The sequence below is a fragment of the Helianthus annuus genome, chromosome 5 (assembly GCF_002127325.2).
Source record: "Helianthus annuus cultivar XRQ/B chromosome 5, HanXRQr2.0-SUNRISE, whole genome shotgun sequence".
NCBI lineage: Eukaryota > Viridiplantae > Streptophyta > Magnoliopsida > Asterales > Asteraceae > Helianthus > Helianthus annuus.
Window position 1 is genome coordinate 20,580,701 of NC_035437.2, and position 18,731 is coordinate 20,599,431.

The 18,731-nt window shown below is 40.4% G+C and overlaps 1 non-coding gene across 1 annotated transcript; it reads right to left on the reverse strand.

Moving 5' to 3' along the window:
• Positions 1-3,403: 3,403 nt before the first annotated feature.
• Positions 3,404-3,510, reverse strand: LOC118492671. Its single transcript, XR_004894673.1, has one exon. It is a non-coding gene; the product is annotated as a small nucleolar RNA R71 (small nucleolar RNA).
• Between the last annotated feature and the right edge of the window lie 15,221 nt (positions 3,511-18,731).

Consider the following 18,731-nt stretch of genomic DNA (forward strand, 5'->3'; position numbering starts at 1 on the left):
CACTGGACACGGCCCCGTGGTGGGCAATAGAAGCTTCTACAGGTTTGTCTTTTCTGCTGCTTCTTGGGCACGGCCCCGTGCTGGCTGAGCACGGGGCGTGTTCAGTCTTCTGTTTTCTCTTCTTTGCTTGGGAGGATGCCGTTGAGGGTTCGGGCAATCTACTTTTGTTCCTTTTCTTGTATTTATGCTAGAATTAGCTGTATTTTTGCTTCTTTTGTGTATTTGAGCTCATTTCATCCTGAAAATACAAAAGGAAGACAAAAACACTCTTTTTCCAACATTAGTACTTAAAAAGGGTTAGTTTTATGCCTCATTTGATGTAATTTATATGTTGCATTTTATACACATCAAGGAGAGTGTGTGAGAATGTAAGGTAAAGGTGGATGATGGGTTTTTATATCAAATGATGCACCCTAAAGGGGCTTTCGGGTGGACTAAAGGAGGTCCACGGCCCAACCGGCCCACTGTTTACTGTTCACTCGAGACCGGGTGGTCTCGAGTCGTGGTCTCGGTTCACTAGAACTTATACAACTATATATATATTTATTACATACATATAACTTAATACAAGGATCATATAGCATACCAAGGTAATTCACAAATTTCCATCTAATAAAATATGTACACATAATTTCAATACAAGATAGTTGCTCGGGAAAACCCAGAGTGTCACATTATCCCCAAGTTTTAAGAACTTTCGTCCCGAAAGTTAAGGCAGCCACTGTCAAGCTAGTATAAGTGAGAACGTTTCAACGGGGTGTCACATCATCCCCCGTTAGTTTGGAATTTCGTCCCGAAATTCGGTTGTAGCTTCAGTGTTGGGGGTTTCATTTGGGAACATGATGTGTGTAAAATGCAACATATAAATTACATCAAATGAGGCATAAAACTAACCCTTTTTGAGTACTATTTTGGAAAAAGAGTGTTTTTGTCTTCCTTTTGTATTTTCAGGATTAAATGAGCTCAAATTCACAAAAGAAGCAAAAAGACAGCTAAATCTAACATAAATACAAGAAAAGGAACACAAGTGGATTGCCCCACCCCTCAACGACATCTTCCCAAGCAAAATAGAGAAGGCAGAAGACTGAACACGCCCCGTGCTCAGCCAGCACGGGGCCGTGCCCAAGAAGCAGCAGAAAAGACAAACCTATAGAAGCTTCTATTGCCCACCACGGGGCCGTGTCCAGTGAGCACGGGGGCGTGGCGAAAGTACAGCAAGCGCATTAATTGTAATTGCGAATTACAATTAATGAAGAGAGAGAGTGTCAGACGGGCACGGGGGCGTGTCCAGCGGACACGGGGCCGTGCCCAGCCTATAAATAGGAGTGCTTGGCTTCATTTCAACTCATCCCTTGGCACACCACCTCTCTCACACTTCATCCACCACCATCATCCATTGTCCATCATAGAGTGTGTGAGTCGTCTCGGGATCCAAGATTGATCGTAAGAGTTCTTGACAATCAAGGCCATGTTTGCCTAAGTCTCTTACATCACTTGGTGAAGACAAGTGTTTAGTATAATACTTTTTATTTTTAATCTTTTGCACTTTTTATTTGGTTTTGTATTAATGACTTTAATAACTAGTTGCTTATTTTGAAGGTGATCTTTCCTTATCGTTTGTCCGTGGTGTCTTGGCATTATTTTACTGTCTATATAAAATAAAAGATTTTCACCATTCATATCTCCACGGTCTATATGGAGGTATGTTGGCTACCTGATCGGGGGTTAAGGGAACGGTTTGGTAAGGGTCTTGCCCTTGTTCAGCGTTTAGAGGTCCTGCAAGGGACCTGGGTCAAATTTAGTAGGATCTCCTTCAATGCCCATAGGTATTGGATGGCGGGGATCCAAACTCTTTGACCCCCTCATAAGTTAACTACTATTGATACTATAACCCGGCTATTTAGGATTGTATCCCTGCTGACTCAGACTACTTAGTCGAGGGTAACGTCACCGCCAAAAGCGGGGCCTACCATAATTTGCATTAATAACTTAATTCATTATCTTCCAATAATCCAACCCTTTAGGATTGTATCCTTGCTGACTCAAACTACTGGGTTGAGGGTAACGTCGCCTTCAAAAGAGGGGCCTACTACAATAACTAAGATAATCTCTTAAACAAGTGCAAAAGTGCGAAAATAATCAAAGGTTATACTAATACACGAGTCGGATCCAAGTGATTCATCTTGTCTATCTGTTTTTATTTTATTTTTATTTTTCAGCATTTAGTTAGTTTTTATTTTCTTAGTTTAAAAACCTTTTCTAACATTTTGAGTTGATTAGACGTTGAGGATAAACCGGTACTAAATGCTCTTGTGTCCTTGGACGACCTCGGTATCTTACCAAAACTATACTACGTCCACGATGGGTGCACTTGCCCATATGTGTGTTTAGTGTTAGTAAATATCGTGTTTTATAAATTTAAAACTTGGCTAAAAGTGTAAAAAGGGCTTAAAATATACATAAAAAATATACTACACTTCGCACGCATCAAGTTTTTTTGGCGCCGTTGCCGGGGACAAAAGGATTTTAAGAAAGTTAGGAATCAACAGCCTAATCATATTTTTATTTTTCTTTTTAATTTTTAGGATTTTCTTAGTTTTTCAGCTTCTGCAGAGCTCAGCACGGGCCGTGCCTGGTCGGACACGGGCCGTGCCCAGCATAATCACTGGCAGTTTTTAGTTTTCCAAGTTATAGAAGGCTGACCACGGGGCCGTGTAGGTGCAACAAGGGACCGTGTAGGTGCAACACGGGGCCGTGTCCAACTCTCTAGTAACTGGGATCTGGAAAACAAACACTGTAACTCCGACCACGGGCCGTGCTCACTGAGCACGGGGCCGTCGTGAACCTTCTGACCAGCATTCTTTTCTGTTTTTATTGCAGGAGTTGGAACCAGACGCCATTCTACATAGTGTAAGAGCTCCAGTTCTAATAAGGACATAAAAGAACCTCTAGAAGAACCCGAACGCTTTCTCAGAAAAAGACTAAAAGCTAAAAACCAAGAGAAAGTTTCGGGGAATCCACCTCCAATGGCGTACCAACGTACCCTCATGGATTATCTACGACCTACCGTAGGTAACCTAGGCACCGCTATCAATGCACCGAATGTTGAAGCCAATAACTTCGAACTTCGGCCACATTTGATACAAATGCTCCAAAACTCCGCAACCTTCCATGGGCTTGCGGACGAGGATCCCCATCTACATATTATTAATTTCTTAGAAATTTGTGATACCTTTCGGATCAATGGAGCATCAAATGACGCCATCCGCCTTCGAATGTTTCCTTTTTCACTAAAAGACCGAGCAAAAGCTTGGCTCAACGCCTCCCAGCTGGATCGGTAAACACCTAGGATGAACTAGCCCAAAAATTTCTATATAAGTATTTCCCTCCCGCTAAAACGGCTAAATTAATGACTGAAATTAATACATATTCACAAGAGGACGGGGAATCCTTATATGAAACTTGGGAAAGGTTCAAGGAACTATTGCGAAAGTGTCCACATCATGGCCTTGCGATATGGCAACAAGTATCCACTTTCTATAATGGGTTGTTGCCACACACAAGGCAGACACTTGACTCTAGCTCCGGGGGACTTTTAGGTAATCGCCGCCCGCATGAAATATATAATCAAATTGAGGAAATTGCTCAAACCAATTTTCAGTGGCACACCCCCCGAGGCAATAAATCTATTGCCCCGGGCGCCCATAAGGTTGATGAAAGCAATTCTTTACAAGCCCAGATCGAGGCCCTTTCTTCAAAAATAAAAAAATTGGAAATGACAAAAACGGTCTCGGTTATGGCTTGTGAAGGGTGTGGTGGGCCACATGAAAATTGGAGTTGTATGAAAGAAACAGACGATCAACAAGAGGCGGTAAGCTACATTGATAATAGACCTAGGCCGTCGGGTCCTCCAACGGGCACTTACAACCAAGGGTGGCGAAACCACCCAAACCTTGGTTGGAGAGAGCCCGGCAATAGTAGTAACCAACAAACCCAACGAACAAACTTTCAACAACCAAGAAATGAGTCACAAAATTTCACTCAACAACAAGGTGGACGAGAAAGGCTTGAAGATACTGTATCTCGCCTCATCTCCGACACTGAAAAGAAAAACTCGGACAGGTTTCTACAATTAGAATCAAATTTTAGAGATCAACAAGCTAGTATTCAAAACATAGAAAAACAATTAAATCAACTAGCTCAAAATTTTTCCGAGAGACCACAAGGTGCATTACCAAGTAATACCGAAACAAACCCAAAAGCGCAAGTTCATCTCATTACGTTACGAAACCGCACCGTGGGGCCTGCGGAAGCGCCACCGCCGACAGAAGAAACTGTACCCCCGTCTCTGCAGGAGAAGAACTCCCCTCCATCATCAGAGCCTACCAAGGCTCCTCGAGTTTCGTACCCCGGTAGGTTAATTCGTCAAAAGACCAATGAGCAATTCGCAAAATTCGAAAGTCTATTAAAACAATTGCATGTCAATATTCCTTTTATTGATGTCCTAACCCAAATGCCCAAATACTCTAAGTTCATGAGAGACTTCCTTACTCATAAAAAGAAAATTGAAACTTTGCAATTAGTTAACTTAGGCGAAGAATGCTCTGCCCTCGTACTCAACAAACTTCCCCAAAAGAAAATCGATCCTGGAAGCTTCACGATTCCCTGCTCAATCGGGGACTCCCCCGTTCGTATTGCACTAGCCGACCTTGGGGCTAGCATTAACCTCATGCCCTCATCAATGTTTAAAAGACTCGGCTTAGGAACAACGAGTCCTACAAAAATGAGCATACAACTTGCTGATCGATCCGTCAAATTCCCGCAAGGTGTCATCGAAAATGTCCTAGTAAAGGTAAACAAATTTGTCTATCCGACCGATTTTGTCATACTCGATATGGAGGAAGACACCGAGGTCCCCCTCATACTAGGGAGACCATTTTTCTTGCCACCGCACAAGCAGTGGTAGACATGAATGACGGAACGCTCACCCTAAGGTACGGGGATGATGAAGTAAAATTCGGGGTTGGGAAGAGAATAGAGGACGACGACCCGGTCAACTACATGAAGGTTATTGATTCGAGTTTGGATGCTGCTCTCTGACGGTGCAACATGGGATGCCAAACATCCCACTCGGAAAATATATAACCTCACATTGGGTCTAGCCAAGGACCCTTATAAACGTGGCGCACCACCGAGGCATTCCGCGGAACTACCCTTAGTTTAGTTTAAATCTTTTAGTTTTAATTTGCAGGAATAAAACACACTCGTGGTGGTAAGGGATGAAAAGGGGAACGAGAAAAATGACCCCATGCACAAGAACAAGGCAACCGACATCAATTTCTCCGATACAGAAGGTTCAACACGGGCCGTGTCCAACCAACACGGCCCCGTGCTGAACCCCCTGCAGAAAAATGCCCAGTTCAGGTAACTGGACACGGGCCGTGTTCACTAGACACGCCCCCGTGTCCAGGTTTCTGTTTCTTTTCTTTAATTTTCGTCACTGGCACCTGAACACGGGGCCGTGTCCGGTCACCACGGGGCCGTGTCCAAATTGCCAGTAACATAAATCTTTGCTCTTAACACTATATTACACATCTAATCAACCTAAAAATTTATTTTTGGGACACATTGAGGACAATGTGTAAATTAAGTGTGGGGGGGGGGGATGCTAAAATCTTGAAATTTTGCAAGTCCTAATAACAAGCCTTACACAAAACTCTATTGGAACCGCTAAACACCCCAAATTTTTTTTCAAAAAAATTTTTCATTTTTTTTACTTGTCTAAAGTTTAAGTTAGGAATCCTAAGATTAATAAGGTTATATTTTTATAAATTTACAACCGAGAGCGTCGTGATAATAAGAACCGACATAAGAAAATTATGAAACGGCATGACAAGCTTAGTTAAAATTTGATTATATATACTTGATCACATAAAAACCCATTCCCACAAATAGTGAGTTTTGAGCCTTTATTGAGCATACAAATTTACATCCTTAGACTAAATGCTCATTTTTCGTTTCTTGTGTGAATAGCCGCTTGGTTCTTACGACTCTAGAACTTGCCATGACGATTCATTCCCGGTCCTTACCAACTTAAACCCAAGTAAGTAAATGATGGAGGCATTAGGACTAACCATTTTTCTTTCTACACCATTATTTTTTATTTTTTTTACCACCTATCCAAAAAAATCCCCCTAGTTAACCCCTTTGAGCCTAAACCTTTCATTTCTTTACCCTAAAACCTTTTTACCCACCAAAAACCTTTTTTATTTTTCACCCTTTTATTTTAGTAACAAGCTCGGTTTTTCGTGTGACTAAAAAACAAATGATGAAGTTAGAAATAAACAAACAAAGCTCTTAAAACAAAAATCTTGTTTGGAAAAATACTTCAAAATAAAAAGTCACTAAAACAAAGTGTTTTATGAAAACCGATGCTTTTTACGCTTTTCGCCCATTTCTACTAACCCATTCACCCACCTTTAGCCCAAGCCTATACCCAAAAAGTCCTCTTGATATTTACAAAGGTAACAAGTTAAAAAGGAGGAGGATTGATTGCTTGGAAAGCTTATGGTAGGAATAAGTTCCATGCCGCTCTCGAGTGATTCACTAAAAATACACCTTCGGCCGAGTGTGAGTGATTTCTCCCGTGAGGTATGTGAACTTGTATATAAATGGAATTTTAAAAAAGGCATGTTATGCCCAAATAAGTAATTTATCCTATGAAACGTTCTAAATAAATCATAACGAATAGGATTGTAAATAAATAAAAATAAAACCCCAAAAAAAAAAAATCTTGGATTCTCAACACTCTATGACAAGCCAAAACCTTCTCTTCTACCCATTCCATTTGGGAGTGTAAGCCACATATTAAAGAGTTTTGCTTGAGGACAAGCAAAAGTTCAAGTGTGGGGGTATTTGATGTGTGTAAAATGCAACATATAAATTACATCAAATGAGGCATAAAACTAACCCTTTTTGAGTACTAATGTTGGAAAAAGAGTGTTTTTGTCTTCCTTTTGTATTTTCAGGATTAAATGAGCTCAAATTCACAAAAGAAGCAAAAAGACAGCTAAATCTAACATAAATACAAGAAAAGGAACACAAGTGGATTGCCCGACCCCTCAACGGCATCTTCCCAAGCAAAACAGAGAAGGTAGAAGACTGAACACGCCCCGTGCTCAGCCAGCACGGGGCCGTGCCCAAGAAGCAGCAGAAAAGACAAACCTATAGAAGCTTCTATTGCCCACCACGGGGCCGTGTCCAGTGAGCACGAGGGCGTGGCGAAAGTACAGCAGGCGCATTAATTGTAATTGCGAATTACAATTAATGAAGAGAGAGAGTGTCTGACGGGCACGGGTTTTTTTTTCTTTTTTGAAAAAAAAAACCAGCGGACACGGGGCCGTGCCCAGCCTTCTGTTCAGCCTATAAATAGGAGTGCTTGGCTTCATTTCAACTCATCCGTTGGCACACCACCTCTCTCACACTTCATCCACCACCATCATCCATTGTCCATCATAGAGTGTGTGAGTCGTCTCGGGATCCAAGATTGATCGTAAGAGTTCTTGACAATCAAGGCCATGTTTGCCTAAGTCTCTTACATCACTTGGTGAAGACAAGTGTTTAGTATAATACTTTTTATTTTTAATCTTTTGCATTTTTTATTTGGTTTTGTATTAATGACTTTAATAACTAGTTGCTTATTTTGAAGGTGATTTTTCCTTATCGTTTGTCCGTGGTGTCTTGGCATTATTTTACTGTCTATATAAAATAAAAGATTTTCACCATTCATATCTCCACGGTCTATATGGAGGTATGTTGGCTACCTGGTCGGGGGTTAAGGGAACGGTTTGGTAAGGGTCTTGCCCTTGTTCAGCGTTTAGAGGTCCTGCAAGGGACCTGGGTCAAATTTAGTAGGATCTCCTTCAATGCCCATAGGTATTGGATGGCGGGGATCCAAACTCTTTGACCCCCTCATAAGTTAACTACTATTAATACTATAACCCGGCTATTTAGGATTGTATCCCTGCTGACTCAGACTACTTAGTCGAGGGTAACGTCACCGCCAAAAGCGGGGCCTACCATAATTTGCATTAATAACTTAATTCATTATCTTCCAATAATCCAACCCTTTAGGATTGTATCCTTGCTGACTCAAACTACTGGGTTGAGGGTAACGTCGCCTTCAAAAGAGGGGCCTACTACAATAACTAAGATAATCTCTTAAACAAGTGCAAAAGTGCGAAAATAATCAAAGGTTATACTAATACACGAGTCGGATCCAAGTGATTCATCTTGTCTATCTGTTTTTATTTTATTTTTATTTTTCAGCATTTAGTTAGTTTTTATTTTCTTAGTTTAAAAACCTTTTCTAACATTTTGAGTTGATTAGACGTTGAGGATAAACCGGTACTAAATGCTCTTGTGTCCTTGGACGACCTCGGTATCTTACCAAAACTATACTACGTCCACGATGGGTGCACTTGCCCATATGTGTGTTTAGTGTTAGTAAATATCGTGTTTTATAAATTTAAAACTTGGCTAAAAGTGTAAAAAGGGCTTAAAATATACATCAAAAATATACTACACTTCGCACGCATCAGAACAACTGGGGATATTTGCGCTTCATCTGGTCTTCCCGCTCCCAGGTAAACTCTGGGCCACGGCGCGAGTTCCAACGAACTCGCACGAGAGGTATCTGGCTACGTTTGAGGGTTTTGATCTCTCGATCCGTGATCTCAACCGGTTCCTCAGTAAAGTGTAGCTGTTCGTCAATAGTGAGTTCCTTGAAGGGAATTACGAGTGTCTCATCTGACAGACACTTCTTCAGATTAGACATGTGAAAGACGTTGTGTACCGCACTCAGTTCTTCAGGCAGATTCAATCTATAAGCCACCTTACCAATCCTCTCGGTAATTTCGAATGGTCCGACATATCGCGGATTCAGCTTGCCTCGTTTACCAAAACGAACCACACCCTTCCAGAGTGAGACTTTAAGTAGAACCCGGTCACCGACCTGGAATTCTAGCGGTTTCCTACGCTTATCAGCGTAACTTTTCTGACGGTCACGAGATGCCGCCATACATTGTCTGATCTGGGCAATCCTTTCCGTTGTGTCTACCACCAGTTCCGGGCCTATGATCTGGCTGTCACCAACCTCCGCCCAGCAAAGTGGTGATCGGCATTTACGACCGTACAATGCCTCAAAGGATGCTGCCTGAAAGCTGATGTGGTAGCTGTTATTATACAAGAATTCCACTAGCGGTAGGTGTTTCTCCCAACTCTTGCCAAAATCGATCACACATGCCCTAAGCATGTCTTCTAGGGTTTGGATGGTGCGTTCAGACTGCCCATCCGTTTGTGGATGATAAGCGGTGCTCATGTCTAAACGTGAGCCAAAGGATTTGTGCATTGCTTGCCACAGTTCCGAAGTAAAACGTGCATCACGATCTGATATAATAGAGGTTGGCACTTCGTGCCTCGATACTACTTCCTTTAAGTACACGTCTGCTAAAGTGGAGAACTTGTCTGTCTCTTTGATAGCCAGGAAGTGTACAGACTTAGTCAATCGATCCATTATCATCCAAATAGTGTCATTTCCACGCTAAGATCTAGGCAGGCCAGTAACGAAATCCATGGAAATTTGCTCCCATTTCCATTTCGGGATCTCTGGTTGTTGTAACAAGCCTTGCGGCTTCTGGTATTTGGCCTTAACTCTAGCACAGGTCAAGCACTTGCTAACATAGGTGGCTATGTTGGCCTTCATACCAGGCCACCAATAAGTAGTCTTGAGGTCGTGGTACATCTTATCCGAACCAGGATGTACTGAGTAACGGGACTTATGGGCTTCGTCCATCACGAGCTCGCGTAACTTTCCATAAAGGGGGACCCATATGCGCCCGGTTACGTAATAAGCATCATCTTCTTTTTGTTCTAGCCGCTTCCTTGACCCGCGTAGGGACTCCGCCCTGATATTTTCTGGTTTCAATGCTTCAACCTGAGCATTTCGGATTTGGTTAGGAAGGTTCGAGTGGATAGTGAGCTGTAGAGCATGAATACGCTTAGGTTTGGTTTCCTTCCTGCTGAGGGCATCGGCTACAACGTTAGCCTTGCCGGGGTGATATTTAATTGCGCATTCGTAGTCATTTAGGAGTTCGACCCATCGGCGTTGCCGCATATTCAACTCCTTTTGTTCCATTATGTGCTGAAGACTCTTGTGATCCGTGTAAATTGTGCACTTGGTACCGTACAAGTAATGTCTCCAAATCTTGAGCGCGAAGACCACAGCTCCGAATTCTAAATCATGTGTCGTGTAGTTCCGTTTGTGGATCTTGAGTTGTCGCGAAGCGTAAGCAATAACTTTCTCGCGTTGCATCAACACGCAACCGAGTCCTTGGATAGAAGCGTCGTAGTAAACCACAAAGTCGTCGATACCTCCGGGTAACGAAAGAATAGGAGCACTACAGAGATTATCCTTTAGTTTCTGAAAAGCAGACTCCTGAGCATCATTCCATTTTTAAGCGATACCCTTCTGGGTAAGAGTTGTAAGGGGTTGAGCGATCTTTGAAAATCCCTTGATGAATCTACGATAGTACCCTGCCAATCCCAAGAACTGGTGGACTTCGGTCGGTGTCTTAGGGGTAGGCCAATTCTTTATAGAGTCGATCTTTACTGGATCGACATGAATTCCGTCCTTATTGACCACGTGTCCAAGGAAGTGGACTTCTCGAAGCCAGAAGTCACATTTCGAGAATTTAGCGTACAATTGTTCATTGCGAAGGAGTTCGAGAATAAGACGCAGGTGTTGTTCATGCTCCTCTTGACTTTTTGAGTAGACCAGGATGTCGTCGATAAACACAATTACGAACTTATCGAGGTAAGGTTTGCACACTCGGTTCATGAGATCCATGAAAACCGCAGGCGCGTTAGTCATTCCAAAGGGCATGACGAGGAATTCGTAGTGTCCATAACGAGTTCTGAACGCTGTTTTGGAGATATCTTCATTACGGACTCTCAGCTGATGATAACCTGATCGCAGGTCAATCTTAGAGTAGTAGCTCGATCCTTGCAATTGATCGAATAGATCGTCGATACGGGGGAGAGGGTAGCGATTCTTGATGGTAACCTTGTTTAGCTCACGATAGTCGATGCACATACGGAATGTGCCATCCTTCTTTTTGACAAAGAGCACTGGGGCTCCCCAGGGTGACGAACTAGGATGGATAAATCCTTTGTCCATCAGTTCTTGCAGCTGTGCAGAAAGTTCCTTTAGTTCGGCGGGGGCTAATCGATAAGGTGCACGAGCTATGGGTGCTGCTCCGGGAGCTAGCTCGATTTGAAATTCGACCTGGCGATGAGGAGGGAGTCTAGGTAGTTCTTCGGGAAAAACCTCGGGGTAGTCACGTACCACTGGAAAATCTTCGATCCTCTTTTCCTTCTCCTGTGTGTCGGTGACAAGTGCTAAGATAGCAGTGTGCCCTTTTCGTAAACACTTCTGGGCTTTTAAGAACGAGATGATGCCTGTGACTTCTATGCCTTTGTCACCTTGAACGATAAGGGGTTTGCCAGAACGGCGGGGGATGCGCAAGTGCTAAGATAGCAGTGTGCCCTTTTCGTAAACACTTCTGGGCTTTTAAGAACGAGATGATGCCTGTGACTTCTATGCCTTTGTCACCTTGAACGATAAGGGGTTTGCCAGAACGGCGGGGGATGCGAACCATTTTCTCTTGACAGAGGATTTCAGCGCGATGTTTGGATAACCAATCCATACCAATGACGACGTCGAAGCTTCCAAGATCGATAGGGAAAAGATCGATGCTAAAGGTTTGACCAGACAATACTAGTTTGCAGTTGTTGATAACATGTGAGGCCTCGATGCTTCTACCATTAGCTAACTCGACGATATGCTTAGAACTTAATAACGTAGGTGTATGCTCAAGCTTCTTACTAATACGTAGGGATACATAGCTAGCATCGGCTCCAGAATCAAATAATATGGAAACATAATGATCATTGAGTAGGAACTTACCCGCCACGACGTTGGGGTCATTCCTTGCTTCCCCAGCTCCAATAACAAAAGCCCTTCCTCTTGCACCATTCCCAGCATTGTTGTTGTTTTGATCGTTGTTTCCAGCTCCCTGGTTGTTGTTGCGGTTCTGGTTCAGTTCAGGGCAATCCCTGCGTATGTGCCCCGTTGCTCCACACTTAAAGCATCCACGGTTGTTTCCTTGCTGCTGTTGCGGCTGTTGCTGATTCTGCCTAACTGGAAGCTGGCTTCTGCAGTCTTTGGCTTCATGACCCATCTTGTTGCATCGCTGACACTGACTTTTGCCACATGGCCCACTGTGGTGTCGGTTACACTTGTTACACTTGGGGTGGTTTCCTCGGTAGCCACCCTGTTGCTGAGGGCCCTTGTTGTTTTCGGTTTTCCTTTGCTGAGTTGGGGCCTGAGTGGGGTTAGCATCCTTGCTTTGGTTTCCTTCCCACTTACGCTTGTTATCACCAGAAGTTCCATTAGTAGCACTGACCCTTTTTGGCAGCTTGCCCTGTTCCACAGCCTGATCAGTGAGTTTGTGAGCAAGACGAACGACTGGCTGAATGGTATTGAGGTTGGCTGAGGTCACATGGCTCCGAATTTCTGGGGCCAAACCCTTGATGTATAATTCGATCCTTCGATACATAGGTCGAGACATGTTTGGGCAAAGAGCAGCATAGTCGTTAGACTGTTTGGTGTAGGCCTCGATCTTCGATCCAACCATCTTGAGCTCAAAGTACTCATTTTCGAGCTTGTGGATGTCATCCCTGTGACAATACTCTTCCTTAATCATATCCTTGAAATCTTCCCATGCAGTAGCATTAGCAGTTTCCAATCCAAGCATCTGAATTTGTGTTTTCCACCAGGAAAGCGCGTTTCCTTCAAGTGTACCAGTAGCAAACTTCACCCAATTAGCAGGGGGACACTCGCAGACAGCAAAAACAGCTTCGGCCTTCTCAATCCAGTGCAGGAGACCTATGGCACCTTCAGTGCCATTGAAAGGAAGAGGCTTGCAATCCATGAAGGTTTTGAAAGTACAAACACGTGGTTGCGCGGGCGCATGCTGACCTGTTGTGAGAAGCGAAGCGAATAGGTTTAGGAGTGAAAAGACGATGCGGCGGTAGGATCTAAACATCCTAAAATAACGAGTTTACCTCCAGGGTGAGCTGCGAAAGCTGCAGCCACCGTGTTGATCAGGTTAGTGAACTGAGCCTGAGTCATGTTAACGTTTCCTCTTCCGCGTCCACTCATTGTCTTCATAACCAGAAAACATAGCATGAGTGTGATGTCGTAATGTAGTGAGAATGAGATAGAAGAGGGAGGTGTATCTACCTAACTAGGCACACTAGTACGTATAACAGAACAGAAAACATAAAGTAAGCAAACAAGTAAACACTAGTCCGAGCCATGAGGTCTAATGCGTTGGGTCTTGCACTTGGAGTGTAGTGTCGTCACGAGTCACGGGTTATAGTCTGGTTTTTTCTCAAAAAGACTTCCTTTTTAAAACCAAGTTCACTATAACCAATGGCTCTGATACCAATCTGTCACACCCCCAAAAATCCACATGCGGAGTACCACCGATTGGAGGCGTGACTGACCAGGATCCAGCCACCAATTATGTTGATCATTGGTTAGTAGAGATAATATTCACCAACCGTAATGGTTAATAAATAACACAGTTTAAAGTTCAAAAGTTTAAGTTCAGATAACAGTTTAAATAAGTAGCGGAAACATAGACAAAACAGTTCATAGTTCATGTTTATTTAGAACCCAGCACTAGGGTTAGACGACCACTACACCTCCCCAAGCTGCAAGCTCCTGAGTCACTGGTTACCTGCAAAACATGCAGTAGGGTATCAACAAAAATGTTGGCGAGTTCACGAGTTGTCCAGTTTTTAATTTCCAAAAACTTGTTTCACCAGTTAATTTATCTGTTTATACATGCCGTGGGGAGCTACCCCATAAGTAAGCGACTAAACTATTTTCCAATACCGAATACTAGGTGACCGTACGTTTCCGCAGTGCCCCGTTTGTCAATGTTCTATCGTCCTTGACGGTTTGCCAGAGTACATTAGTTCACTCCCGATCCCATACACGGGCACGGTGTGAGGCTGGTAAGACCTAAATAGCGCTATCAACTAATAACCCGTTCGCCTGGCCCCGGCGACTAATCGGTATTAAGTAGTAGGGACGTGAGTGATAGAGTTTTGTTTAGTGTTGCTCGTTGCATTCCGTATAAACTGTAATTAACTAAGAGTCCTGTTTAAGGGGAGAAAAGTAGGTTTGTATCCCTTACGAGGGGGATAACATTGTTTAAGTTTCCGTTTCCCAAACCACCGGGAACGCATGCTTTAAGTTGTGAACTCACCTTGGGTTGCTCGGCAGTTTAGTTTACTTGGTTAAGTATGCTGGTCACCACGTCCTAATATGGTTACCAGTATGGGTTAGGCTCGGATACAAGTAATCACGTATATCCTACACGTATCTAACATATAGCATGCATACAGTTATTGTTGGGTTATTGGGCCTAATCCAACGATTGCACAGTCAAACAATAGCAGTTAACACATAGTCCAGTCAACAGTCCGCCCAAACCAAAAACACGTTGTGGCCCAATAACCAAAGTAGGCAGCCCAGTCGAGACAAGGTGGTCTCGACTCGAGAACACGCGGTCTCGGGTCGCAACCACGAGATCTCGAGTCATGGATTTCTGGTCTCGAGTAGTGCAGGCATGAGTCGTAATTTCAGAGGTCTCGAGTCCAGTCTCGAGTCGAAACCATGAGATTTCGAGTCGAGACCTTGATGGTCTCGAGTCCCTGAAGTCTGTTTTGAGTTGTTTGGTCAAGGTCTCGAGTCGCAATCACTGCGGTCTCGAGTTGTAGTTTGATGGTCTCGAGTCGAAACCGGAGGTCTCGACTTGCACACCTGATGCCCGATTTCTTCTAGAACCTGTCCAACTTGTACTATCCAATAGAATTTCATTTTCATGATCCTATGTACTAACCAATACCATTTCACCAACATGTTTTCTTGTCTAACACTTCATCAAAACAGATCAAAACAAGCATTTTTCAAATGTTTTTCATGATCTTCAAGTAGTTCATCTTTTAAGTTTTCATATTAAATCAGTCATGTTCATCTTACATAATCATGCATTTTATGGACAAGAATCGTAACACATAAACTAGATACCAAGATCATTTTGCAAACCATCATCAAACAAAACATTTGTTCTCTAATATTTAGCATAAATCAGATGGTCATGAACAATCCTAAACTATCATTCTTTTGCCATTCAAAACATCTCAACAAAATGTTACCCTACAAAATTCCACACTTTTTTACAAAGGAGATCATGTTCATCTTAGATGTTGGAACCAAGCATGTATCATTAACAAACATGAACCCATTAAACCGAACAACCACTTTCATCATACTTAAACACTAGCCACAATGCACATTATCACATAATAAACATTTTTATCATGCATTTGCATGTGTTTACAAAGAAACACTAACCGGCTAAGGATTTTGAATGTAGAAGTGAGTAGGTTGTTGTCCGATAATCCTCGAGTGAAGAACACAAGCTGTTCCGAGAGCTTTGCCGCTACCGGTTGGATCCGAGAGGTGGAGAAGGAGGGTTTATGGTGGTGTTCTAGGGTTTAGTGAGGGAGAGAGAGTGTAGGAGAGTGTGTGAGAATGTAAGGTAAAGGTGGATGATGGGTTTTTATATCAAATGATGCACCCTAAAGGAGCTTTCGGGTGGACTAAAGGAGGTCCACGGCCCAACCGACCCACTGTTTACTGTTCACTCGAGATCGGGTGGTCTCGAGTCGTGGTCTCGGTTCACTAGAACTTATACACCTATATATATATTTATTACATACATATAACTTAATACAAGGATCATATAGCATACCAAGGTAATTCACAAATTTCCATTTAATAAAATATGTACACATAATTTCAATACAAGATAGTTGCTCGGGAAAACCCAGATTGTCACTGTGTGTTTTATTACAGGATGATGGTGATAAAAATATGGATATTATTTCTTATGGTGCAATGTTTTAGTCCATACAAGTCTAATCTTCAATATGAATTTAGTGAATATGTAATTTTAAGGTTTATTTAATCTTTTTTTAACTTTTGTATTCAATTTTTGTCATTTATAGGGATCGGAAGTTTGAGATTCAAAGGAAGAGATCCAAGAGACTCTCTTAATGGAAATGAAGTGATGTTATTAATTTAGACGATTCTGAGGACAATGACAAAGAAGAGGAATTAGAAGATAATGCCGATTCAAACACAAACCAGAAAACACGATTAAAAATACGTCGAGTGTCAATTCAGAAGCGGAACAGATTTCATGCAGTCTAATATGAAATCTATCAAGTGTTTTTATATAATATATATATATATATATATATATATACATATTTTTCATTTTCAGTTGTTATGTTTGACCTAGACGTATGAATAAAGTTTATTTTATATTTGAACTTTATCTTTGGTGTTAATATAATGCAGTTATTAACCATATTAATAAAGTTCAAAATAAAGTTAATATCCTAAATTTACAAGTCAACTGAACTTATATAAGTTAATATCCTAAAGTTGAAATTATAATAGTCAAGCTGAAATTATAAAATATTGCAGTTATTCTTGGATATTAATCTAATAATTTGCATTTCTTAATTAAAAAGTAATAAAATAATAAACTTTAAAGCTAAACTAAAAAACTGAACTTACTATGATATAAAGTTAACAAAAAATAATTATTTTATAAACATTTTTAAAACAAGTAATATAAATAAAATACTCTAGAAATTTACAATCTTTACTAGATAAATTCTAAACTGGGTTGCAATTTTTTAGGAATTATAAGTTCAACTATATTGTTATAGATAATATTAGTCAGTTCTAAAAGAATTATTTACCAACTTGACTAGATACATAGTAGTAGATTGTGTTGCATATTTTTAGGGATTATTAGTTAAAAGTAGACTCATATAGATAAGATTAGTTAGGAACTAAAAATTTGAACTTAGTATGATATAAAGTTAATAAAGATATAAACTCTTATCATTCTATTTTTTTATAAAAACAATTATTGAAATTTTATAAAAATATAAATTTTTTATATTTGTAAAAAACCGAAATTTAACAATTTAAGTTAAAGCTCTAAAACGTACTTACCAATCAAATACTATTTTTTATTTTTATAAAAACGAAAATTTTAAACTTAAAGTTTATTGGATGGGTACTATGTGAATATTTAGAAAAAGTTATAAACTTTAAAGAATAAAATTATACTTTATAATTTAACCAATAAAATAAACAAACTTTACAATTATAACAACTTATCTTTTATTTTTTGTCTTTTAATTATTAACTTTTATAAAAAAACAATATTTTTTTGTCTTTTGATCATTAACTTTTATAAAAAAAACAAAACTTTTACATATGTGTAGACTTATGACATATATCCACCACATGTTATCATAAATGTTATACGAACAATAAAACTACCAGAAACGAGTGTCGCAATGCAAAGTGTCGCCCCCGCCGCATCGCGCGGGCACCCTGCTAGTATATACCTATTAAAGAGAGCAAATTAGCAATCTACCTTTACTTATACATGTAACATATTTTATGAGCTAGTAAATATAATGTGACCCTATGAATATTGAGATTACAAGGTGTAGAACACAATTTACAAGCTTGACTGTCACCGGGATGCATTTTACCATATTACATATAATTGAGCATTTATGAAAATTTAATGAATTAATATATGTATAAAAATGCATTTTGTTAATGTACATTACATTACATGTCATTATAAGGATATCATATATGATCATGTAACAAACTAAATACCACATAATAAACCTAACTGTCTTCATCTAGCAACATCAAACCTTCAAAACATATTTTCGTACATACAAATCTAAAGGGATGAAATTTTAATCCACACGATACTGAGACATAACTTCCTTAGTTGCAATTTGAGTCATGACAACCTAAAGACTAGAGTGAATTGTAAGTTTTGTTCTTTACTTTTAAAATTGATGTTTCAGATTGTTGTACGGTTTGTCCTTTACCTTTAAAATTGATGAGTTCTTTTTATTTACATATTTTTTAATTAAAATAGGTAAATTACAAATGTACCCTCATGTGACTTGTACATGATCTCATTTAACTTTAAAAACAAACTGAGTTAGGGCTAAAGGACAAATCGTGAAACAATCTGAAACATAAAGTATAAAACTCATCAATTTTAAAGATAAAAGATACCGCTTGAAATTGGGTATATAGATAAAGGACAAAACTTGTAATTCACTCTAAAGACTATGATTAGTTAGATTGTTGATGATTCGAGATTATTAAAAAGGTAATGGACTTAACTCAAGTAGCTAATATTCACATTCCAAAGGGACTGTTCCCTAGCAGTAGCAAGGTTTGATGGAAATGTGTCATATCAGTTGAGGGTTCAAGTCTCATGATGAACAAATATGTAAATTAGGAGTAGGATCACAGATTGTGTGTGAGTTAGCCGAAAAAAAAAAAAGCGTCAGATAATATAACATAAAAAGATAATGTTCATTTAGTACTTAATATAAACATAACCTAAATAATTTTACCAAAAAGATATAAATTCATGAAATTTATAAGCAATGCACATTAGTGGCAGTAT